The following is a 27,633-nucleotide window of genomic DNA, read 5'->3' as shown; positions in this document are numbered from 1 at the left end:
ATGTAGTTCATCATCTGAGGACTAGATATCAACTATAAACCAGAAACCTTTGTGTATCACTTGAAGGCTTTTACTTTATGGTAAAAGGGTCTATTAGCGAAATGAGAGGGGGAGGGGGGGGGGGGGGTAAGGCATGGAGATATAGGAAGGGGGTATGTGGAGTGATTTGTATGCTAGTTAGTTGAGGGATGATTTGTCAGCCACAGGTTCCCTTTCGGACTGCCAGCATTGTTTCATAGGTGCAGTTTGAACACATTAACCAGGATGAAATCAGATGTACATCAGGCAGTCGAAAACTATTACCCATGGTGGCCATGGCCGGGGTTAAAGCAGTCCTGCAGACTGTGACGGCTCTTTATGGAAAAACTATCTTTCCTCATGCTTATGGATTAGGCGGAGGCAACAATAGCAAATAGCATTTCTTTGAAATATGGTCGAGCTTCATTGAGATTTTGCCTTGACGGGTAAAAGAGTCCTTTAAACTAACTTGCTGGTACCCTGTTTCCCTAAAAATAAGACATAGGATGATTTTCCAGAATTTTTGAGGATGCAAAATGATTTTTCAGGCTTTTTGAGGATGCTTGAAATATAAGCCCTACTCCAAAATTAAGCCCTGCTAACAGTTAATTAAACAAGTCAATTTAAATAGTATCCAGGCAGCTATACATGTAAAAAAGTTAAACCTTTTTGAACAAAAATTAATATAAGACACTGTCTTATTTTCGAGAAACCATGGTACTTTCGAGGAGACCCGCCAATAAACACCACATAGAAGTGTTCTATGATGTGGGGCGAGAGACCTGGGCACCACGGTGTGGAAACGGGTCCTGGGACCTCCCTATACCGAAACGGAGATAATAGCAAGAGGGGGATTAAAAAAAAAAAAAAAAAAAATGACACTCAGAATACATCTAAGAATCGTTTTGGCTCAATGGTTATTGTTGGCCTGGTTGAAAGCCTCTGTTGTTACCCCCTTCCCCTGTGTTCCACCGCCCCCCCCCCCCCCCTCAATAAAGAAAGAAACCTCTCTTTTCCCTTCTTCCCAATATCCCCCTGATGAATCATACGAGGAGAAGTTTGGAATGTCCGTATCTAAGCTGGATTAGATGAGTTATATGAAGAATTCTCAGGAAAAAGTATTTTTTATTGAACATTCATATATGACCAGTTTACCTTTTGTAATGTGGAAAAGAGTTTAATAGAAACATTTAAATATAAAATAAACATCAAATAAGAAGTGCTGTCAGCTCCGCCGCGTCTTCTCCCTGGTCCCCGGCAGTTGTCTGGTCAGGGATTGGAAAATACCCGCCTCCGCTTGATGAACCAATCATAGACATTCATTCAATTATTGAATGGCCGTGATTGGTTTATCGAGCGCTGGCTCTGATTGGCTGAGAGCTTCGACGCTCAGCCAATCAGAGGCAGCACTTCCTGGAGGCGGGGATTTTATAATCCCTGACCCGAAGAAATGCCTGAAGACAACAGCCGGGCAGAAGACGCGGCGGAGCGGACAGCACTTCTTAGGTGATCTATGTGTTTTGGGTTTTTCTGCAGTGATAGGGGTCAATCATTATTAATCAATAACCTAACATAAGAAAGATAAGGAAACAGTGTAATGAATGTGACATTAGTTATTTGGTTATATAATGTTATGTATTATATGTAAAACATTCCGGAAGTTGCTAGTAGAATTTGGATATAGAATCATATGTAAAAAGGTATATTCAAGCGTTTATTTGAATATTGATTTTAAAATACTAAATGTATGACTAATTAGATTTTATTCAGTTATCTTACTGAATACCAACTTACCAACTTTGTGCTGACTTCCGAGTAGGTGGCTGAACCAGTTTTGTCTATGTAAAAATTAGAAACAATGTCCCCTCTTTTGATGTGCAAATTGCTGATGAACTTTGAAGATTACAGTTCTTCCCAAACAAGAAATGTAATTAACAAAACCTGTATTATCACACTGTAACTGTTTCCATGTCTACTTCAAACAGTTTTGTTGATACCTTTTGTTTAGAAAAGCTTGTTGATTTACAGTTGCCAAATGTACTTTGTAACCAGGCATCAGGTAACTTTTGGCTTGTTGATTTACAGTTGCCAAATGTACTTTGTAACCAGGCATCAGGTAACATTTGGAAACGCCTTCTTTACAACTTGCATATAAACTAGCAATGTACAACAATAAACAGAATTCATTCTGATTTACTAAGTCTGTGTATAGTGGGTCATTATGGTTCTCAACTATGAGTACTCTATATAATATTTCCTCTTAATTTGGATACAGGCAACATTCGCATTTCGGTCTGCGTTCCAGACCCCCCACAGTTTATTTGGCGCCCAACGTGGGGCAGAAGCTAACTCCTTACCTGCAGCCGATACCTGACTACACTACCTGCCGACCAGCCGGACGAGAGGCCACGGGACCCCAGATCTACAAAACACCGGTATACGGTAAGCTCTTGACTTACCACTCAAGCTCTGGGCTCTCCTGACTTCAAGTCTCGTGTCGACAGGGGGTGAGTTGCTGTATGTTATATAGGACGCTTCTGCCTGTTATTTACGGTGTTCTTAGTAACCGTGCTAGATGGAAGAACCCTTGTGTGTATATTGCCATGTTGCCTGTAGTAATTGTTGAAATCTGTATGTTGATTGTCTGTGTCATGTTAGCCATAATTTGCTTTTACTGAGTCTGTTATAATATCACCAGAAGTCCCCTAAACCCCCCTTAAGGAGTCCGTAAAACTATTCCAGGACCAGGGACCAGGGGTCCTTAGTTTACTAGGTGATATCAGGTCCTGTTTACTTAGTGATGAATAGTGGGAAATAAAATAAATAGTTATCCTGCCAGTTTCGGACTTGGCAGAAGGGACCGCCAGATTTATCTGAGGAAAGCCGTATGCATCCTCAATGCTGTGTTACAGTGGTAAATCAAGAGGTAAGTCCATAAGAGAAAGGGAAGGGGGAGACGTATGCAGACAAACGTATAAAATATATAGACAGATAGGACTTAGAAAAGCGGGAACCTTTTAACTATGAGTTCTGGCAATAGTACGGGAAAAAGCATATGAAAGATATCAGAGACGCCGGTTTAGATAAAGGAACAGACAATATGGGAAACGTACAGGGCAAGTAGTATGCCTATATGGAAATCAGCTAGAGAAATAGTAAAAGACAAAGAAGGCACGTTAGCTGTGGGAAGAAGAATGTAGTAAGGTGTTTAGAATTTTGGGAGTCTTAGACCAGCAAGTTTGGGGAAAAGATTCAGAGATAGTCAAAAGGTTGTATAAAAATATGTTAGACAGATGGATTAAGGCAAGTATAGATACGGCAGTAAGGGGTTATCAGAGAAAGGGAATCCTCTTATAGTTTGTGTCCCTCTGGGACATAAAGTAAGTTCATGCAAAATCTGTGGACAATTATGTGACAAATAACCACTATTGTTTGTCTTGTAAGTCTTGTTGTTATGTAAACTAATCTTTGTTGTACGTCTTAGTGTTCTTGTAATGTCTAATTTCTAAGTGTAAGAAAGTTATACCCCACTCACATCTGTGGGGGTTCAAAAGAACAATGAAGTATATATACTGTGTGGTTTTTTTTTTTTCCTGAGTGTAAAGTTGATGTAAGCAATTTTAGCTGAAGGATATAGTAAAGAAAAAAGCAAGTCAATGAGTTAAGGAAAGGTAGAAGGTTTAACAATGCACGGTAATAATAGTTGCTATCTGGAGTGGTGAATATAAGTATGTAGGTAGAAATGGGCATAAGTTGTATTGTGTTTGTCATTGGGTAGCCTATTCTGAACGAATTGTGTAAAAACCGCGGTACTAAGAGTTTTTCTTATCTATACATAATTCGCTCATTATTGGAAGTCTGGTGTACAGTAAATACAATCCCAATTTCTACTTCACATATTATCAGTCTGTATGAGTGAATTAAAAACCCCAGTGAGTGTGAATTCGTGTATTAATGAAGGGCCCGTATGAGAGTTAGATTGTGTTATATGGTATATACTGTCCGGTGGCTAGAAACTAAATGAGGCAAGAAAGACCAAACGCTGAGCCAGACCACAGGGGGTGGAGCTAGGTGATGTAAGGAGATGGGAGGGAAGAACAATAGGAAGAGGTGTTCTTCCACCCTCAACACAGACCAGCCTAGGAGAGAAGTATACGTCTAGTAATTACTAATAATTAATGCTGTTTGAAGTCTGAATGTTTTAGTTGCTTATTAATATCTTAGCTATTGTTCTGTTTCATAGAGATAAAATTCAGTGTCATAGAAAGGAAGACAGACGCTGATGAAAAAAGAAACTTGTAATGAATTATGTGAATTATACGGTCTTAAAAATAGAGAATATAGGGATTTTTAAGATATATTTTAGTTTTTTTTTTTTTTTTGCTTTTTGTGTAAATGTCAGTTCTGTGATTGGTTGGACGTCTATATCACTGCTAAATGCTGTTAGTACTGCACTGTCTCTGAAAGAATGTTCTGTAGGAGAGACATGCAAACGACCAGCATCGAAGGGGTGGAGCTAGATAATGTAAAAGTAGGTAATGTTTCATCCTTCTTTTGTCTACAAAGGAGGGGGTGAGGAGCTTGGGCAGTTAGGAAATTTTTTTCTTCTCAAATTTGATGAGACATTGCAGGCAGGATCAGATTAATAATGAATTTGCTTAAAGAATATCATATTCCAATATGAATACATGTTTGTGGATTATTCTGCCTTGTTGTAATTCATGTCTGTTATTTGTACTAATATCTTACAAGCCTTATCTGCATCCATCAAATTTTCACCGGATGGATCGGTACGGGTTGAGACCTCAAGTGACAGTTCAGAGGAGGTTTTGTAAACGAACTGCTCTCTTGGTAGATCCGGCTCATGTATTTGTCTTGATAGCCACTGCAGAAACTCAGCTTTCCGCAGGTCCTGACAAATAGTAAGTCACCTCCAAGACAAACTCCAATTCCTGAGTCATTGCTTAGCCCAAGGAACTGGACATCTGACATAATTGATCCAGGTATTGCAGGTCAGCAATTTCTAAATTTTTAATTTTTAATTTTTTTTTTTGCTACAAGGTTCTGATCTATTTTAAATAGAATACCAGCCTGATTGTCTAGCAGTAATTGGTGCAAGGGGTTTCAGGAGTGCCGATTCAGCTGGCAGAAACTGAACCACTAGAGGTAATGTTTAAAGGGTCACGATGCCTCATGCGCTTCCTTGTGCTGGAAAGTCCTGAAAGCATATTGGGAACCGAAATGATGGGATCCTTGGGATCTTGTATCGAACTTCACTCGTCCGGTGAGGCTCGTATACACCCCAGGTCTGAAAGTCACCCGACCTTCGGTCGGATGGCAGCAGACCTAGCGACACCTCTACCTGTCTTCACTTTTACGCACGCAGAGAAACAAGTTCTTAGTGTCGTTCCTTCGAGCCTTTGGGCTACCAGTCAGACGGACCTCGACAGACTGTCTGTATTTGTTTGTATTTAATTTCAGAGGAAAGCAGTACTGTTGGATAGTGCTGCCACAAGGGGCACAGTATAGCCCAATACCAGTTCACCAGATTCATGAAACTGGTATTAGACGCCTGGCCAATTCCCGAGGGCACCGCCCTCTTGTAATATGTTGATGATTTGTTTTTAATTTACTTTTATGTACTGCTGACAGTTACCTCAATGCATCACTAAGCCTTTTGTGTTTCCTCCATCAGAGTAGAATGGCTGAAAAGCCAGCAAAGAGAAACTTCAGTTCTGCAAGTCTCACGTAGTGTTCCTGGGCCACTGCCTAGGTCCAGGTACTAAGCACCTGACGCCGGAACGCACGAAGGTGGTAAGTGACATGTAACTTCCCACCTCCCATGCCCAGTTGCGTACCTTCTTGGGACTGGTTTCATACTATTGGCAATGGACGCTCTGCCTCCATGACCATGCAGCCTCTGTACGACTGTTTGGGTTCACGGCCATTTGCCCTGACCCCGCAGGCCGAGTCAGCCTTCTATCAGCTGAAAGTACAGGTAACCGGTTGCACTGGGGCTGCCAGACTATGACAACCCTTTCCAAATGTACGTCACTGAGATGGAGGGACACGCCACCGCTGTACTGACACAAAAAGCGACCTGTAGCATACTACAGTGCCCATCTTGACGCGGTGGCTAGAGGGTCTCCATCCTGCGTCCGAGCGGTTCTAGCAGTTCAGGCACTAATGGACAAAAGTTCTGACGTTGTCCTAGATCACACCATGGTGATCTACACCCCACATGACATACATGGTATCCTGACACAGGTAAGCCATAGACATCTGTCCCGTGCTAGACAGATCAAAATGGAACTTGCAGTACACTCTTCATCCAATGTCTCATTTCAACGTTGCACCACTTTGAATCCGGCCACCTTATTGCCATTAGGTGACACTGATTCAAATGGGGGAGTAAGTACAGAGGACCAGCTTTTTGCAAATTCTCTGACTGATGATGAAGAGGAGGCCTTTGACGCAGAACACCAGCATGATTGTGACAGCTGGGTTCGCACATGTCACTGACAAACCCCTCCTAAACCCCCACCTTGAAATGTTTGTGGATGGATCTAGATACCTGAATGACGAAGGAAGGTTTGTAACAGGTTTTGAAGTAGTCACACTGAATGAGATGCTTGTACAAAAACCACTGCCGCCACACATGTCAGCGCAGGAAATGAGGCCTGTACGATTGAAAAATATACCACTACTAATATCTACACTGATTCCAGGTACGCCTTTGGTACTGCACACGATTATGGACCCATCTGGCGGTCCAGGAGCTTTCTCACGGCACAAGGCAAGCCCATTAAGCTATCATGTTGCCAGGACAAGTGGCCATAATAAAGGTTAAAGCACACACGCAGGGGCAGTCACCAGAGAACAAGGGGATAGGGCAGCCAAGGCTGCAGCTCTCCTAGGACAGGACGCAAGACCCCTTGTGCTGTAAGTTGGATCTTGGTCCCACCACTCTTGTTGATTTGGGATTTGGCGTCCTACGGGACGTAGATGATGTACCAGCGGCTGCCTACACCCACCTCGCCGTCCTAGCTCACGGGAAAGTGCATGCCTCTCGGAATGCCATGGTTTCTGTTATGGACAAGGTATGGTATGCTCCAGGGTTCGACAGGTTGGCAAAGGCATATGTGAAGGCATGTGAAGTGCACACCCAGACCACTGTATCCTATTCAGAGATTACAAATCGATTACATCCAGCTTCCCAAATCAGGCAGGTATGAGTACGTCCTTGTGTGTGTGGACCTGTTCAAAGCCACCGCACAATGTACAGTGGCTAAACTTGTGTCAGAACTTGTATGTAGATTTGGGGTACTAGAGACAATTGAGAGTGACAGAGGTACACAATTTACAGGTTAAGTGATGCGAAAGGTGATGTCAGCCTTGGGGTGGAACAAGCGTTTTACACTCCATACCACCTGCAGAGTTTAACAAAGTTGAAAGAACTAAAATGATATGCTTAAGTTAAAAGAAGTGTTTGGCTCTATGCCAAGATTAGGCCTGTACCATCCACAGGCCCTACAGCAGGGGTGTGATAAGGTTATTGAATATGTACAAGAGCTATGTCGTAAACTGAAAATAACACCCGATCTAGTGTTTTCCCCAATTCCAGACCCTGACAACCTAGAGGGGACTCATTTCTTGCCACCTGGAGATTGGGTGGTCGCAAAAAGACACGTAGTAAAGGCCTTGGACCCAAGGTTTGACGACCATACCAAGTTCTGTTGTCAACGCCTACTTCTGTAAAAGTGGATACATGCCTCCCAATGCAAGAAAGTTCCCGAGCCAGAGGAAAAGTGATGGGTGGGATCCCGGCGTTGTTTGGGTGGGGGAGGTAATGGACATTTTGATTTTGACTTTTGCATTTGTCTTATTGGACTATCTTCTTATTGGGAAACACCACTACGAACGATCCACATGGAGAAGCGATGGACTGGATGGGCAAATATTTCCCACACGTGTATGCCCAACCTCAGGAGTGGAGAGGACATTTTGCGGACTTGTCTATTATCTGTCCCCACTCCTGTAGAGACTCTTCGAGACATACCCAAAAATACACCCCTTTAAGTGTCTAATATGACAATGACGATATTGATGTTGATAAATCTAAGATTACTGTATTGTAAACTTGATTGACTTGCAATATTTGATATTATGTCTTCATATCTTGATGGACATAGAGTGCACCATTCCTACCTGGGAACCCGGCACCTATGGGTGACAGAACCAGGAGATAATGGTGGCTCTGATGTCCAAATGGGGGAATGATAGGGGTCAATCATTATTAATCAATAACCTAACATAAGAAAGATAAGGAAACAGTGTAATGAATGTGACATTAGTTATTTGGTTATATAATGTTATGTATTATATGTAAAACATTCCGGAAGTTGCTAGTAGAATTTGGATATAGAATCATATGTAAAAAGGTATATTCAAGCGTTTATTTGAATATTGATTTTAAAATACTAAATGTATGACTAATTAGATTTTATTCAGTTATCTTACTGAATACCAACTTACCAACTTTGTGCTGACTTCCGAGTAGGTGGCTGAACCAGTTTTGTCTATGTAAAAATTAGAAACAATGTCCCCTCTTTTGATGTGCAAATTGCTGATGAACTTTGAAGATTACAGTTCTTCCCAAACAAGAAATGTAATTAACAAAACCTGTATTATCACACTGTAACTGTTTCCATGTCTACTTCAAACAGTTTTGTTGATACCTTTTGTTTAGAAAAGCTTGTTGATTTACAGTTGCCAAATGTACTTTGTAACCAGGCATCAGGTAACTTTTGGCTTGTTGATTTACAGTTGCCAAATGTACTTTGTAACCAGGCATCAGGTAACATTTGGAAACGCCTTCTTTACAACTTGCATATAAACTAGCAATGTACAACAATAAACAGAATTCATTCTGATTTACTAAGTCTGTGTATAGTGGGTCATTATGGTTCTCAACTATGAGTACTCTATATAATATTTCCTCTTAATTTGGATACAGGCAACATTCGCATTTCGGTCTGCGTTCCAGACCCCCCACAGCAGCTAGGGCTTAGTTTAGGGCTTTGACATTAGGATTTCCTCCTGTAAAAGGTGCATCACACATAGACCACGCTTTCATGTGATGCAACAGAGAGGAAGATGCAGAGGGGAACATGAGCTACAAAACATCACCGGTCACGGGCATATTGTGAACCCAGCATGCTACACAACATTGCAAATGTGAAGGAACCAATAGGAAAGCTTGGGCTTCACATACATGCGACTTGTCGGATTTATCGGGGCTTGAGTCAATCACAAAAATAATCCCAAGGACACGACTTGTCAGAAGCTGTTCAGTCCACGGTGCTCCAACCGCAGCAATTGGTAGGAAAATCGAGAGCCGGCCCCCTGGTTGTCCGCGGCGTTATCTCCTCCAACATCAACACTGATGGAACAATGCTCCCGGTCATTCTAGATCGGCGCTACAGACCCTCGTCATCCAAGCGGGATAACTAACTAACTTGTCCCCATGCTTCCACCCTGCTTATTGCATACGACCTCCACCCCCCCTGCACCCTCTTACCGCCCCCTGCTTCCACCCCGCTTATCGCATACGACCTCCACCCCCCCCCCCTGCACCCTCTTACCACCCCCTGCTTCCTAATAATTGATCTGCACATGTAACTCCCAGCCTCCATAAATCTGCCCCCCAGTGCTGGTGACCCCACATACCTCCACCTGCAGCCGGACAGGAGCCGTGGGGTTGTTCTGTGCTTACAGGACCTGTGATGATGTCACCGTCATGTGATCAGTGTGTGGGAGGAGACAAGGGGGTCACATGACCAGGTCTCTCCGCTCAGTGGATGCCGGACTCTGCTGTGTGAGGATGTATTCAGAGAGTGGATGGAGCAGAGCCGAGCGTGTGTGAGACGGAGGAGCAGAGCCGAGCGTGTGCGAGACGGAGGAGCGGAGCCGAGCGTGTGTGAGACGGAGGAGCAGAGCCGAGCGTGTGCGAGACGGAGGAGCGGAGCCGAGAGTGTGCGAGACGGAGGAGCAGAGCCGAGCGTGTGTGAGATGGAGGAGCGGAGCCGAGCGTGTGTGAGACGAAGGAGCTGAGCCGAGTGTGTGTGAGACGGAGGAGCAGAGCCGAGCGCGTGTGAGACGGGGGAGCGGAGCCGAGCGCGTGTGAGACGGGGGAGCGGAGCCGAGCGCGTGTGAGACGGGGAAGCGGAGCCGAGCGCGTGTGAGACGGGGGAGCGGAGCCGAGCGCGTGTGAGACGGGGGAGCGGAGCCGAGCGCGTGTGAGACGGAGGAACGGAGCCGAGCGTGTGTGAGAGACGGAGGAGCGGAGCCGAGCGTGTGTGAGATGGAAGAGCCAAGTCAAGTGTGTGTGCGTGTCAGAGGAGCAGAACCGAGTATGACCAGGAGACGCGGGCCGAGCGCGCGATCGAGATGCGGGAGCGGAGCGCGCAAGACGGAGGAGCAAAGCGAGCGCGAGACGCGGGAGCGGAGCCGAGCGCGCGAGAGACGCGGGAGCGGAGCACGTGTATGAGATGGAGGAGCACAACTGAGTGTGTTTGTGAGACGGAGGAGCAGAGCTGAGTGCGTGTGTGAGACGCGGGAGCGGAGCCAAGCTTGCGCGAGATGGTGGAGCGGAGCAGAGTGCGTGCAGGATGGAGGAGCCGAGCCAAGGGACATTACTGCAGTACTTTATAAGTTGGCATTATTGCCACATCAGGAGACAACGGGGCATTATTACTTACAAGGGAGCACTACTGTGGCTATTATTACTGTGTGTGGGCACAAAAGGGGCATTATTATCATGGAGGGTCTGGCTAACTGCCATCATGGAAGCTTGGGTCAAAGAGGTGATCTCTACCGGGTACAAGAGAGATATTTCCGCTACCCTCTTTAAATGTGCGCTCTGGAACTGCCAGTCAGCATGTAATAAACTCCCCACCATCCATGACTTTTTTTTACTGCTAAATCCCTAAGCTGCTAGCTCTAACAGAAACGTTGATGCAGCAGTCTGACACGGCCTGCCCTGCTGCACTGTCCTATAACGGCCTGAAGTTCTCACATACCTCAAGACCGGAAAACAGGTGTGGAGGAGGAGTAGGTGCTCTTCTAACCCCAAAATGCACCTACCAGGTCACCCCCCTCGTACCCTCACTACCCATCATTTGAGGTACATATGCTATGACTTTTCTGCCCACTGTCCATGCGAGTTGCAGTTATATACCGCCCCCAGATGCTCCTTGCCTTTTTCTGGACCACTTTGCTGCCTGGCTGCCCCACTTCCTCTCCTGCGAAATTCCAACCTTCATCTTGGGTGACTTTAATATCCCCATAAATGATCCCATCTCCCCATCTGCCTCTTAGTTTCTATCACTCACCTCTTCCCTTGGTCTCTCACAGCTCACAGCCTCTCCCACTCACAAGGATGGCAATGCTCTCGATCTGGTCTTCCTCCATCTCTGCTGTGATTCCCACTTTACTTACTCCCCTCTTCTGCTCTCGGACCAAAACCTCCTCTCTTTCTCTATCAAGCTCTCTAACATCTCTTTAGACCTACCATACTTATAGCAACCTTCAGGCCATTCACACCCAGGACTTTGCCAAATCCCTACAGTCCTCTCTGTCCCCTATCTCACTCCTCCCCTGCCCCAACCTGGCTGCCACAAACTACAGCACCACTCTCAAATGTGCCCTGGATGAAGCTCCCCCCTCACCCCCGTGACACAAGCCATCTGATGAAGACCGCGGCAACCCTGGCTCACGCCTCAAACACGTTTCATCTGGTGGTGATCAAGGAGTGCTGACCAGCTGTGGAGAAAGTTACAAATGTCCGCAGACATTCTCCACTACAAATTCATGCTCAGAACCTACAACCTCGCCCTCCACCATGCCAAACAAGTCTATTTCACCTCTCTCGCCTCCTCAGTTTTGCACAACCCTAATCGACTCTTTGATGCTTTTCACGCCCTTCTCAGCCCTAAACTGCAGCCCATAGTGAATAATTTCAGTGCTGAAGAGCTGGCTGCTTACTTCCAAAAGAAAATTGATGACATCAATCAAGAAACCACCTCCCAATCCCAGATTAGCCTTGACACTAGTTTCATCAATACTGCATCTAGTACTACTCACTGCCTGTACTCCAACCAACGACAGAGGAAGAAGTCTCCAATTTTCTTTACTCTGCTCGCCCCACCACCTGCACTCGCGATCCTCCCCCCTCACACCTCCTCCAGTCCTTCTCCCCAGTGGTTATTTCCCATCTCACCACTATATTCAACCTCTCTCTGACCTCTGGCATCTTTCTCTCTTCTTTCAAACATGCGATAATATCCCCACTGCTAAAGAAACCGACTATTGACTCGACTGATACTGCCAACTACTGACCCATCTCAAATCTCCCCTTCATCTCCAAACTATTGAATGCCTGGTTTACTCTTGCCTTCTAAGCTATCTAACATAAAACTCTCTTCTCGACACCCTACAGTCCAGCTTCCAACTCCTACAATCGACAAAAACTTCTATTACAAGGGTGTCAAACAACCTCCTGACAGCCAAATCGAGGGGCGATTACTCCTTACTGATCCTCCTTGACCTTTCCACAGCATTTGATACTGTTGACCACAAACTCCTCCTCAGTAGGCTTTGCTCCATTGGTCTAAAGGACACTGTTCTCTCCTGGTTCTCCTCCTACCTATCTGACCGCTTCTTTAGTGTCTCCTTTGCTGGTTCTACCTCTCCTCCTCTTCCCCTTGCTGTTGGGGTCCACCAGGGTTCGGTTCTCTGCCCCCTCCTTTTCTCTATCTACACAGCCCCTATTGACCAAACCATCAGGAGATGGCCTCCAATACCACCTCTACACCGACGACACCCAGTTATACATCTCTTCCCATGACATCTCTGCACCTTTCCTCCAAAACATCACCGACTGTCCACTGTCTCTAACACTATGTCCTCTCTCTACCTAAAACTGAACCTCTCGGGGGGCGTGGCCAAGCAGCTGAACTGACCGGCCGCATGTGAGGAGCGCTCCTCCACATACCGGCAAAAAACCCTAATCCTGAGGACATCCTGAGGGTCCCCTGACCCAGAATAGCACCGGCGGAGGGAGGAGAGGATAGAGACCCTGACGGCGCTCCCGGACGGCCACAGCTGAGGTACCGTCAGCGGGGAGAGCGGAGACCCATAGCCGCCGCGGCCGTACTGCGGAGGACACCGGTGAGCGGCGGGGACTCCGAGCCCGACTTTGCTCCGAGAGGGGGGAGAGAGGAGGTGGACAAACCCCCGGAGGGACGTCTGTGGCACCGGAATAGCGGGCACCGCCGGCGGGAGGAAAGACCGAGAGGTCGCGGCTCCGGCGGCCATCTTGTGAGAGGCAGAGGCGGAGGTGCAGGGCCCTGAACACCGGAGTGCACTGCTCCCGGGCGCGGCACGGAGTTGTGCGGAGAGGGGGAAGAGGAGGTTGAGCTCCGGAAGGTACAACTGAGAGGTGGGCATAGGAAAAGCTGCTGGCGGGAAAAGACCGCGAAAACGCGGCTGCGGCGGCCATCTTGTGTGTGGCACCGAAACAGAAAGGCCCTAAAAACAAGGCCGAAAGCTACCCCCGGGCCCAATATAGTACCGCTGCAGGGGAAGGGAAGAGGACAGAGACATCAGAATTACATAGAAGGCACAGGCAGCGCAGTGCACAACGACCCCAGACCCGCAGCGAAGTGACCATCAAGCGAACAAGCGCTGCTAGCAAGCAAAGCAGTGAGAAGACACATTTAAGGGGACATAGAGAGAGGCCTTACCCCCCCCCCCCCCCCTCCACTTACAAGAGGACTAAACACCATACAATTCGGAGAACCAGGGGAAGGGGCAAAACAGGGGCAGCAGCAGACCCCTATAGAACATTCAATTTCTATAGCGGAAAACCAAACAACCGCGACATGGGTCCCACTAGACAAAACTCATCCGTAGACAAACTTAAAGTCTTCGCAAGAGGAGAAACCCGGAAGGAGCCCAGCCCTGAACCCGCTGCGCCCGCTGCGGCGGGAGTTGCAGCAACAAAGCATACCAACCCAGATCCAACTGAGGGAACGGTGCAAACACTGCAACAATTGTCTGAACAGCTTCTGACCGCAATACAAACATCTACAGCCACGCTCACCAGTAAAATTGATGAAGTTAAAATGGATGTGAGTCTGCTGAGACAAGATCTCCAAAATCTGAGAGAACGTGTTGCCAGCACAGAGAACAGAATATCTACCCTAGATGATACTGTCGCCCCAATGACAGATGCAATACGAGATCTTACGCAGAAAGCTGAATACTGGAGACAAAAAGCAGACGATCTGGAAAATCGGTCGCGAAGAAATAATTTGCGCATAGTGGGGCTACCAGAGCGGGCCGAGGGGCAAAGACCTGAAGAATTTATAGAACGCTGGCTTCGAGAACTCTTTCCCAATGCTGGACTATCGCAAGTCTTTGTTATTGAACGTGCGCATCGAGTGCCCATGAAGCCACCAATACCAGGAGCCCCACCCAGACCCCTACTAGCAAAGCTGCTCAACTCCCGTGACAGGGATATAATCCTACAAGCTGCCAGAAAGGGAGGGCCCCTGCGACATGACAACGCCACAGTGTCCATTTTTCCGGATTTCTCGGCTGATCTCCAAAAGCAGCGAGCAACATTCTTCGGAGTCAAAAAGCAACTAAGAGATCTGCAGCTCCCGTACTCGATGGTGTATCCGGCTCGACTGCGGGTGATTGACGGGGACCGTACCCGCTTCTTCTCCACACCAACTGAAGCAGGAAATTGGCTGAACACCAGACGACGACCAGAAGGGCCGTAATGTATACATAACCATTTATTTTCCCCTCTCTAGGTGCAGAGACCAATACACAAAGATGAACATTTCCCTTACAGTTCCTAACTGCACACTAGTGACTATCCTCTAAACACGCCACAAGAACACTCTAGCCAAATGGCACAGAACCGAGACTTTCTTTATCTGTGGCAGACAAGTAATCTACGACTCCCAGGAGAAGATGACGAAGCTTCCCTTCCTACGGCCCCGGCGGGATTCACCCGTTTTAACCCCCCCCCATCCTCCTCCTCCACCGATCCCCCTCGTCGCTGTCTTGCGGGGTGATTTAGAACCCCCTCCCCATATGCTTCCTATCCTCAAGGGGACCCACCCAGAAAATGACAGCCTAACCAATGCCGGTCCACACAACTGATTTAACAACACAACAATACCACAAGTATAGTCTTGTAATAAGCTATACTATGTAGGTACCCCCTAAATACAGGTTGCCACGAATACGTATGTGATAGAGAAGATAATCTTCGAATCTGTTTAATTACAGGTTGATTGAGAGTTACAGTTGATAGTAGTTTATCAAAATGTTTTTAAGTTGTATGCATCAAGTGCTCTATGATGATATTGAAAATGTGCTGAAGTACTGTTACATGATATATGATAAAAATGCAATTGAGTGTCGGGGGGGGTCGCCTGGCGGGCAGAATAACATGGGGAATAGTATCCGGATCAGATTAACATCTCTTAGCCAATGGCGGAGATAGTCTTTGTATCCTGGAACGTCAGGGGCATGGGGTCTACTAGGAAACGGGCAGCGATGAACACGTTGCTGCGCTCCTGGCGACCACACGTCCTGTGCTTACAGGAGACCCACCTTACACCTGAAACCACAAAAGTCTTGCTGAAGCCATGGGTACAATGGTCCGCGCATGTATACCACACATCATACTCCAGGGGGGTGTCTCTACTAATAAGAAGAACACTTAAATGGGAGGTGGAACAGATTAGGAGAGACACAGAGGGCAGATATATTTTTGTAAGAGCTAAAATCAACAATGACCCATATGTCCTACTATGTTGCTATAACCCGCCGCCGGCAACAACAACCATTCTAGCAGACGGCATTCAATTTGCATCATTCTCTCCAGACGCAACAGTTGTCTGTATGGGAGATATGAACATGGTGATGGATCCCGCCTTGGATAGATTTGGGGGTGGTGCTCGGGGGGAGGGAGATGCGAACAAGACTCGCCTGGCCTCTATTATCTCGGTAACGGGTTGGCTAGACTTATGGCGAACATTTCACCCGCAGCAAAAAGAGTATACCTGCCATGCAGCCCACAACCACGCTCTCAGCCGAATAGACTATATATTCGGGTCCCCTTCACTATTCCCTAAAATAGACTCAATAGAGTTCCTACCTCGAGGTATCTCAGACCACTCGCCAATACGTATGACCCTTAAAAACCCAGGCCCAATCACAATCAAGAGACCAAGGGTGCACCCATTCTGGCTTTCATTATTTGGACCTAATGACCGCATACCGGACCAGATCCAAATATACTATGAGGCACATGAGACGCATGGAGATACAAATCTAGTATGGGAAGCATTTAAATCATACCTTAGAGGCTGTTTAAGGTCCTCAATTTCATTTGTCAAAAGAGCCACGGCACGTGAGGGTGAACTTTTAGCAGAGCAATGCCAACAACTAGAAAGAGATTATATAGCTGACCCTATAGACACTAAAAGAGATAAATGGCTTCAGACAGGCAGAGACTACTTATTATACCTGAAAGAGAAAGCCCAAAGGAATCTATTCTTTACCCGACAGTCCTTTTTTGAACAAGGAAACCAATCCAGTAAACTACTTGCTTATATGGCGAGACAGGAAACCGCCCCCCCAACCATACTGCGAGTTAAATCAACCGAGGAGGTAGTGCTTACAGACCCGAAAGAAATCCTAGATAGATTTCAGCAATTCTACAAAGACTTATACCAATCAAGGGTAAATTACACAGCGGCAGAACTAGAGACCTACTTAAATGACATAATATTTCCAGAAATACAAGACGACTATAGGTCCCTACTTGACTCTCCCATTACAGTGGAAGAGATTGAAGAAGCAATAAATGAGATGGCTAAAAACAAAACTCCGGGAATGGATGGGCTACCAGTGGAAATATACCAACATTACAAAAAAGAAATAATCCCACACTTGTTTACCCTATACAAATACATCCTTGATAAGCATCACCTCCCAGAATCGATGCTAGAGGCCAACATAGTCCTCATACTTAAACCAGACAAAAACCCAGAGGAGTGCGGCTCGTATAGGCCGATTTCTCTATTAAACACGGACTATAAAATCCTTACTAAAATACTAGCGACCCGACTAAACCAAATAATAGGGAAAATTATACACCCGGACCAATCCGGCTTTATCCCGGGTAAATCGACATCGGACAATATCAGAAGAACACAGGTAATCACACAGGTGGGGTGGAGGTGGAGAGCAGACTGGGCCCTGGCCTCACTAGACGCGGCTAAAGCGTTCGACTCCGTCGAGTGGCAGTACCTGATAGAGGTGCTGCGTAAATTCAGGTTTGGAGAAACGTTTATAAAATGGGTCACCATCCTGTACAAAGCCCCGACCGCAAGGGTAACGGTAAACGGCCTGGTCTCCACTTCCTTCCCACTACACAGGGGGACACGACAGGGATGCCCACTTTCCCCCCTTCTATTTGCAATTGCAATCGAACCCCTAGCCCTGAGAATTCGACAACACAACTCATACAAAGGCGTTCAAATCGGACCCAGAGAGGATAGAATAGGCTTGTATGCGGACGATATAATATTGTATATGTCAGATCCTAGAAACACCCTACCACTGGCCATATCTCTAATAGACAGGTTTGGAATTTTTTCAGGCCTATGCATTAACTGGCAAAAATCCGCTTTCATGCCCCTAAGATCAGAGGGATGGCAGACGGGGGATGTATTTTGTAACTTACAAACCACTCCCGGATTTAAGTACCTTGGTATACATATCACCAGAGAACACACCCAGAGCCTCGAGTTAAATATTGCTCCCCTGCTGACAACTCTGCAGCAAAAGTTGAAAGGCTGGAGCACCCTACCACTATCTGTAGCAGGCAGAATAAACCTCATAAAAATGATAATACTCCCTAAATACTTATATTGCCTAGAACATACAGAAACAACTATACCACAGAAATTCTTTAAAAAAACTAACTCATTAATAACGTCATTCATATGGGGAAACTCTAGAGCCAAACTACGACTAGATACCCTACAACGCCCTAAAGAAATTGCAGGTATGGCGTTACCAGATTTTAAACTATATTATCTGGCGGGACAGGTCAGGTATCTCCGTCATTGGCTGTCGGGTGCGCCTCTCCCTAACTCCGAGCACCATCTCATGTACTTCCTCGAGGAGACTTCGTTGTGGATCCTCCTGGAAAAACCAAAATTGATAACCAAACAAATGCTGCCAGTCCACAGACTGGCAGTGAACGTGTGGCAGATATGCAAATCACTAACAAGACAAGAGAACACCCCCTTGGAGACTCCCCTGTGGGACAACAGGGCATTACCACACTTGATGAATTTGCCAGGTAAACAATTCTGGATAAACTCAGGAGTTACCACACTAGAGCATGTTTATAGGGACCAAACACTGGTTTCCTTTGAACAAATGCAAGAGCTGTACCAGATCCCGAGGGCGGGATTTTTTAGATACTTGCAACTCCGACACGCATTGAGCGCACAGTTTCCAGGACCTAGACAAATATTTTCACAGTATCCATTAATAGGTGTACTGCGAACACAAGGACCCAAAGGCCTGATTTCAGTGCTGTATACCCATCTACTACATGCTAAAATTCCTGACATACCAATGACAGTAATGCAGAGATGGAGAGAACTTATTCCCACCCTCACTAGTGAGGATTGGGAAATGGCCATGTCCATATACACCACAGTATCACCGGCGGCAAATAACAAATTAACACAACTATATATCTTACATCAGTGTTATCTAACACCGAGCAGACTTCATAAAATGAATCGGATAACCACCAACCGCTGCCACCGATGTGGAATGCCCAATGCAAACTTCAACCATTTGATATGGAACTGCGTAGATATCCAGACATACTGGAGAGAGATTATAGAGTTTCTAACACAAATATTGGGAATACCAGTACCACACGACCCTGCGGTGTGCCTGTTGGGGATCTTAGACGAAGAACAATGGCAATATCATGACAGGATATTTCTTACAAAGGTTCTATTTTACGCCCGGAAGGCAATAGCCTTACGCTGGATGGACAGGCGCCCCCCGACACTCACAAAGTGGCAGAGCATTGTTAACGCCGTTCTGCCATATGAAAAAATGGTATATAAAAATAGAAAATGCCCTGAAAAATTCGATAAAGTGTGGGAAAGATGGTGTGGGTCACCAAGTACGGTGTACACACAGAACCAGTTCCATAACTTGCTGAGAACAGTGACGCCTAGAAACACTTAGATGGGTTAACAAAGGAACACACCCTCCGCCGACACCACAAAGAAATTATATTACCAGAGGAAAATGTAACAAAGGAATATGTCAATAGAATGTACTAAAACACTTGTTAGGAATGTAATGAGCTAATGATGTAACCAAAAGTTTTCTTTATTTAGTTGATGTACAAAATACAATGTTTTCAATAAAACGAGTTAAAAAAAAAAAAAAACTGAACCTCTCCAAAACTGACCTCCTGGTGTTTCCGCCCTCTATTAACCGACCTCATTCTGACATCTCCATCTCAGTGTGTGGCACCACCATAACTCCCAAACAGTATGCCTTGGGGTCATAATCGACGCTGTTCTCTCCTTGGCCCTCTACATCCAATCTCTGGCCCGAACATGTCAGCTGACCTCAAGAACATCTCAAGAATCTGCCCTTTTCTCACCGTGGACTCGCAAAAAATGCTCACTGTTGCCCTCATCCATTCTCGGCTCGTTTATTGCAACTCATTGCTGATTGGATTCCCCTGCTTTAGACTCTACCCTCTCCAATCCATCCTGAAAGCAGCAGCCAGTCTCATTTTCCTGTCCAGTCGCTACTCTGACGCCTCTGCCCTGTGCCAGTCACTGCACTAGCTGCCCGTTAAATACAGAATTCAATTTAAACTCCCTACCTTCATCCATAAAGCTATCCACAGTGCTGCAATGCCCTACATTGCCTCCCTCATCTCAATCCATCACCCAGCCCACGCCCTCTACTCTGTTAACAAAATCAGACTGAGTGTTCGAACCTCTCATTCCTGCCTCCAAGTCTTCTCCAGAGCAGCACCAGTCCTCTGGAACGCACTACCAAAAGCTATCCGGTCAATCTATGACTCACAAAACTACAGGCGTGCTCGAAAAATGTACTTCTTCAATTAGGCATACCATATCTCCTAAACCAAACCCCTCTGTATGCCGCCTGATAACATGCTCCCTGACATACTGACTGAAATCCCTGCTACCCACTATCAACTACCCTCTGCAGTCACACCGTTTCTGCCCTCACACGGCTTAATGTCTGACCATTGTCTATGTGTATAGCATCCCTCACTCTCCACCTCGCCATACTGGGCACATCTCCAGACTCTTTACCTTCTGTATCACCCAATTATTTGTAGTATGTAAGCTTGTTTGAGCAGGACCCTCACCCCTATTGTTTCCATCACCTGATTACTACATGTAACCGTGGTTCTGTAATTTTTGTACTTTTGTCCTTCTGTATTCCCCGTCTTTATAAGCGCTGCGGAATATGTTGGCGCTATACAAATAAAGATTATTATTACCCCATTTCTTTAAATCTCATCCTCCTCAATCTCCTTCTCTTGTTTCACTTTTCAAGCAAACTCTTAATTTGCTTTGGGCCCAGCAGCCATTGTTCTGGTTCCCACTCAGGTAAAGGTGCATGGAGTTCTATCAGAACCCATTTATCATCCCCAAGAAGGATGGCTCAGTCCGCCCCATGATGGACCTGAAAAGCCTGAACCAGTATATCCGTCTTCTCCGTATACAAATGGATTCCCTCTGCTGTGTGATAGCTTCATAGAGGACAATGAGTTCCTATTCTGGGGGACATTTGGGATGCTTACTTGCACATTCCCATCCCCCCACTATAGGGTTCCTCCACCTTCCCGTTCAGTCTGACGACTTCTAGTTTGGGACACTTCCGTTTGGGTTGGCAGTGGCTCTTTATGAGTAGTAATATGTGAACATATCTCGTCAAACAAGAAAGTGAGAGTTGCATTGCCCCTTTTATAGCATGTTAACAATGCCCCCACATTTTTTATATAATCTTTATTTGTATAGCACCAACATATTCCGCAGCTCTAGATTAATAACCACGCCTCCCACACCCTATTATAGCATAATAACTAGGCCCCGACGCCAGTTTTAGGTTAATAGCACCTTATATAGTCGAATTACATGCCCCCTTCCACACCCACATTAGCATAACTAATTGCCCCCCACCGCACAGCTGACCCACCCCACAAATTAGCATAACATAGCAGTTCAGTTGCAGCTTTTCTGGTGATAACCCCTCCCTATGATGTATTATTATACTTTGGAGTTATGCAGCCATTCCATCCACCATGTGATGTTTGGTAATGGAATTATCCAGCTCCGAGGCGTCTTATATGCAGTCCTCCACATTTTTTATTCAGCTTTTATAATTTTATTGAAAGTCATCTACTTCTGTGTCTTATGATAAAAAAAAAAAAAATCACACAGCAGACAAATGGAAAGTTTTAAAATCTTTATTGATCACTCAGCAGGATACAGAATAAAACAAAAGGTAATTGCTGTTCATAGAGGCACTTATACTGCATAAATATGTACATGTTCAGTATAATTTACGATGTTAACCATGCTGTTTGGAGCAATGGAAGAGTTCTTTCTTTAGGTAGTAAACTTTCCTGTGTTATTCTGGGAGATGCAGGAGAAACGCTAGGGTTCTGCGCTGCGGTGGGGCAGGTTCAGAAGTAGTATTCAAGTCCCTTTTCAGGCTGTAAAGAATTTCTTTAGTAGCGAGGTTACCCATGTTATAGGAATAAATCATATTCCAACAGATTTCACTGATCTGCTCCAGATTGGTTATAATGAGAAGCTTCAGGCATGAGAATATATGTATTTGAACTGACGGGTGTTATTGGTCAGCCCCCAATACTCTTATGATTTATTCAAAGGAAGTACAATACAAATATAATTGACCATGATGCACCAATTACATACATGCCAAAAAAAATCACAGGGGCAGAGGGAACTACTGTGACTAGGAATTACATGCATGCCCCACCCAACATCATAACAACTCCTGATTGTCCAAGTATGTAATGACGCTAATGATTAACATATGTTTTTGCCCCAGGTATATGTCGCTATGTGAACACATAATTCCTATATACCCAAGAAGCATAGACTTTATTAATACTCCAATCTTAACTGAAAGAATGCAGTCAGTGATGTGAAAAAATAAATATAAAACAAGAAAATAATAAATACATATAAATTACAACAGAAAACAACACAACAACACAGGCTGTCCCCAACCAATTTCACCATGTCAGAGATGGTGAATTGGGAAATGACTCAATTTACTGATATGATTGTATTACCCTCATGTCACTAATGCATGAATAGCAGTAGCAGTTGAATTGCCCCCATTTCCCATAAGTAAAAAAAAACGGATGCCGGCCAAAAATGTTATGTCTCTGAGAGTCATAAAAGTATCTTTGTCCTGAATATTCATGTGCTAGATCTGGCGGGTCAGCCAGTTGGTGGTATAGTGGTTAGGATTCAGAACACTCACCACCGCGGCCCGAGTAGATAAGCTAAGAGACAAGAATATGTCCGGATACTGGGTTCTGTTTTGAGTGCCTCTAGGCGGGAGTCCCCCGAGAAGGATATAACAGACAGATGGAGTGAGCCCTTATAATAAAACCAGGAGTACTACAAATAAGACCTGTGTCATCACCTGTCTTGAGTTCTTTGAGGTGGTATCAGCCCCAAAGAGTGCAAGACAGATGGAGGTAGACTTTGAACTTCGCTTAGTGACCCGTCGTGATGGCCTTGGGGTGGTATCAGCCACGAAGGCTGGAGACAAAGGCGGGGAGGTTCTGCCTATGTGATGACATTTGTAGGAGACACCTAAGAATTAGTAATAACCAGGTGGATCATGGGAGGCTCACTGAGAAATGAGGGGGGAGGGTAAGGATGTGTTCAAGTGCCCACTAGGCAGATAGTCCAAGAAATAGAAAGCTCTCCTGTCAGATGCACTGACTACAATAGACTGACTTATAAATATCTTGATAGCTTAGACATGAAAGACAGAGAAGGAACAGATGACAAAACAATTTTGCATACACAAAGAATTGTGGACTGGAGAAGTGTAGAGAGATGCCTTCTGGGAACGAGATTGTGGTGAAGTGTATTCAGGAATTGAATGGAGAACCTAGGGCTGATAGTGTAGGGTCAGCGGGTGCAGCCATGGATGGGTGCCAGAGTCAGTGGCAGAGGGAAAAAGAGATTATAAGAGTTAAAATTGAAAATCTTCAGAAGCAACTTCACGCTAAAACAATAGATGTCCAGGAAAAGAGAAGGATTATAACACACCTGAAAGGATTGGGCGAAGATATAGGACGCCGTATGAACAGCTTAAGGTCCAGCATAATAAGTTAATATCTGAACCTTTAGTGGCTCAAGGGGGAATGAGCTCTCCTTCTTGTTATTATTATCCCCCGACACAATTAGTGGGTAGACATTGCAAAATGAGTAGATGCTGTAATGGTATGACTATGACAGACCTGACAGAGCAAAAATGTAAGACTATACAGACCTTTTATGCCAAAGGGCAGGTACACTGCTCTGAGATAGTGAAACGTAACCATCGAGAGATGGCAAGAGCGGTGGGAAATATTTCAGAAGTAACATTTAAAGAATAATAGGAAGCATGGTAGAGGATGTGATGAAAAGAAGGGGGCATTCACTCATTAAGTTGTTACAATAGTGTAAGGGTGAGACATCTAAAGAAAAAGTGTAGAAGCCCTCCCCCTTCTAAAAGAGTTCTAATTCAGAATACAGTGTTATACCTGATCAACTATCTGAGCTGGTGACAGAATTTCCCTTCGGATTTATTAACTGCATATCAAACAATAAACTTGAAAGTCATGCGGCATCATCCTCAGAGCAGTCTCAGAATGCTGAGGTTATTGCCCAGCAGCCTATAGGCAATGAAGTACCTATGTCCCAGCTGCACGATATGACTCCTGTACAAGACTGGGATGGTGATGGGTTTCAGGTAGATACAAGTATACATATTACATTACTGGACCCAGAGGAGATCCCTAAGGCTGGGTTCACACAGGGCGGATTCTCGACGGAAAACCGTGAGATTTCCGGCGGGAGAACCGCTGCTTCAAAACCCGCGGTGGTTTTGAAGAGGCCTGGCGGCTTGCTCTTCCGCTGTGGCAGGCGCTCCCATAGAGGAGAGTGCAACCGCAGCGGAAGAAAAAAAAAAAAAAGAAATCTCGTCCACATGGCTGGCTAAACCCCGGGATTAGCGGCCGCATGCGGATTTGCCGCAGCAGAATTCCGGACGGTATTTCCACGGCAAATCCGCCCCGTGTGAACCCAGCCTAAGTATTTCCCAGACCCATAGTAGAAAGAGATATGGATCTTTAATAAATAAAGGTTCCTAATTAGAGATGAGCGAGTATACTCGCTAAGGGCAATTGCTCGATCGAGCATTGCCCTTAGCGAGTACCTGCCCGCTCAGGAGCAAAGATCAGCTGCCAGCGGCGGGCGGGGAGCTGCGGGGGAGAGCAGGGAGATCTCTCTCTCCCTCTCTTCCCCCCGCTCCCCCTGCTGACTGCCGCAAATCACCTGTCACCCGCGCCGGCAGCCGAACCTTTTCTCCCGAGCGGGGAGATACTCGCTAAGGACAATGCTCGCTCATCTCTATTCCTAATATTTGTTTAGGATAAATTTGCAGTTAATAAGGGAGGGGCTGTCAGCTTTAGAGGATTATATGAGATATTATATTACTGCTGCGTCCCGTGTTAAATCATATGGAATTGTTGTATAGCATATAAAATATACAAATGTACTCCAGAAAGTGATACCTTTAAGCTACAGCATGTATGAGCCCAAGTAGCCAAGGATAAATTGAGATAATAGTGGTGGAGGTGGCTATTTGCAGCCTCTCTAAGCTATGCTTTTTAGGTAGGTTGTAGATTCCCTAGGATCTTGAAGCATCTGGGCATAGCGCCATTCTTGTCTGAGGCTTACATTTTATGATTCTGACTCTCACAACCAGTAAGTGACCATATGAAATACGAGCACTTGGTTTGAGTGTAAAGTAAGCTGGGGAGCCCCAATTGTGTTGGAAGCTCTGTATGACCAGACAGAATGATGCTTGTAATGGCCCTTGGTAAATAAGTACTTCACCTATGCTAGAAATTATTGTAAAAGTGTGTGCAAAGATAATTGCAATATACAAAAAAAAATTGTCGGTGCACGCCGCAGGGGAGAGGGCGGCTTTATGATTCCATGTGGCCGTGATGCGACTTCGCCCCACCCCTCTGGGCGGGGAGTTCTGCATATATACCTTGCTGGCCCAGACTCTGGTTACCAGTGTTTGGTTTTGATTTGTTTGCCTACACCTGCATTTATTGACCTGACTTCAGTGTGTTTGACTTCGGCTTTTCATTTGACTCTGCTTCTGTTTTTTCCTCCTGTACTCTGCACGTGTCTTCTGGTTTTGACCCAGCTTGTTTCTCGACTATTCTCTGTCTGCTTAGTTGTTGCTTCCAGTCAGCTACTCGGTGCTCACCTGCCGGTCTCCCTGTCCCATCTTCTTGGGGTTCCCTGTCACTAGTGCAGCACAGGGACCATTGACGAGTTGTCGCCCTGGGGCCTAGCCCAGGGGGGCAAGTAGGTAGGGACACGGGAGAGGGCTGGCGTAGACATCCCCTGTCAATCTGCCCCTGCCAGTCCTAACAGAAACACTAGCCCATATTGATGCTGGGTATCCGGTTCGACCTTCCCGTTTGACCCCTGATATGGAGGCTATTGCTGCTCTTGTCAATCAAGTGCAAGTCTTGACAGGTATGGTGCAAGACCTGTCCACTCAGCTCCAGCAACAGGAGCAGACCGCTACCAGTACGTTGGTCACAACTCCTGCAGGTCGGGGGTCGAACCTAAGATCTCTCTACCTGATGTTTTCGATGGTGACCGTAGGACGTTTTTCTCTTTCTGGGAAGCGTGCAGGTTGTATTTCGAATTACGTCCCTACTCGTCGGGTTCTGAATACCAGAGGGTGTGCATTGTTATTTCATGGTTGAGGGGCGACCCTCAAAACTGGGAATTCTAGCTACCTCTTAACTCACTGGCCCACTAATCGGTAGATGCCTTTTTTTTACTGCCCTTGGGCAGATTTATGGTGAGCCAGATAGGGCAGGTTACGCCATGAGTAAGTTATTGAGTCTTCAGCAGGGAAGATGTCCAGCGGAAGAATTCAGTTCCCAGTTTCGTCAGTTTTCTCACTGAAGTAACAAAAGGTTTCAATAATGACTTGTGAAAGACCCTATGAACCCTCCATGTAGCTGGCAAATCAGGTTCATAAGCGAGCGGATTTACTACCCGTGTGATGATAAAGGGACCCATGTAAGGCGGTGCCAGTTTCAACGACGGAACCTTTAATTTGAGATTTCTAAAAGACAAATATACCTTCTGTCCCACCCTGTAAGGTTCAGATACTGACTGACTTCACTACGCAACTGCATATGAGCCCCCATTGCTTCCAGATTCTTCTGTACTTCTTTCCATACTCCCTGCAGCGCATCTGTGGCGACATCAGCTGTAGGACAGGCAGACGGAGTAGAAATAGCTATAAGGAAGCAAGGATGCTGACCATATACGCAACGGAATGGAGATACCCCAGTAGAGGAACAAGTACGGTTGTTTAGCGCAAACTGTGCCAGCGGCAGGAATTCTGCCCACTGATGAGCTTTTTCGCTAGCAAACAACCGTAAATATTGCACTAAATCCTGGTTCTTCCGCTCAGTCTGACCATTAGTTTGCGGGTGGAATGCTGACGAGTAGGAAAGCGACGTTCCCAGGTTCCTACAGAAGGCTTGCCAGAATTACGCAACAAACTTAACCCCACGATCAGATACAATGTTCTCGGGCACCCCATGTAGACGAATGATTTCTTTTAAAAAAATCTTGGCAAACTCTATAGCAGAAGGTAGCTTCTTTAGTGCCATGAAGTGTGCCATTTTTGAGAAGCGGTCCACAACAACCAGTATCATGGTGAATTTCTGAGACTCTGGCAGATCTGTGATAAAATCTACTGATAAATGCGACCACGGACGAGACGGCATCGTTAACGGTCTCAGGGGCCCCTCCGGACGCCACTGCCGACTTGCACTGTGTGCACAGACAGAGCATCCCTTAACAAAGTCGCAGAGCTCCCGCGACATGCCTGGCCACCAGTAGTGTCTAGAACAAAGATCCAGAGTCCCCTGAACCCCCGGATGACCTGCGAGAACAGATAAGTGAGACTCTTTAATGACCCTGAGATGTAAGGTCTCTGGCATAAACCATCTGCCCTCCAGCACCCCGAGGGAGCGTCTTACTGACAACTCCGTAGACGAGGAATGAGATCAGATTCTACAGCTGCCACCACCACCTCAGGTGCCAAGATATTCTCTGGAGCCACTGTCTC

General features: G+C 45.8%; 1 long non-coding RNA gene and 1 pseudogene across 1 annotated transcript; one reads left to right on the top strand and one right to left on the bottom strand.

Annotated features, from left to right (window-relative positions):
* Nucleotides 1-27,633, bottom strand: part of LOC136624510 (zinc finger protein 585A-like) — a 61,605-nt pseudogene that overhangs the window by 13,812 nt on the left and 20,160 nt on the right.
* LOC136624538 (uncharacterized) lies at nt 1,561-8,959 on the top strand. Its single transcript, XR_010792330.1, has 2 exons — nt 1,561-8,818; nt 8,876-8,959. It is a non-coding gene; the product is annotated as an uncharacterized lncRNA (long non-coding RNA).

The sequence above is a fragment of the Eleutherodactylus coqui genome, chromosome 4 (assembly GCF_035609145.1).
Source record: "Eleutherodactylus coqui strain aEleCoq1 chromosome 4, aEleCoq1.hap1, whole genome shotgun sequence".
In the NCBI taxonomy this organism is placed as follows: domain Eukaryota; kingdom Metazoa; phylum Chordata; class Amphibia; order Anura; family Eleutherodactylidae; genus Eleutherodactylus; species Eleutherodactylus coqui.
This window is presented reverse-complemented; position numbering and strand designations above follow the sequence as displayed.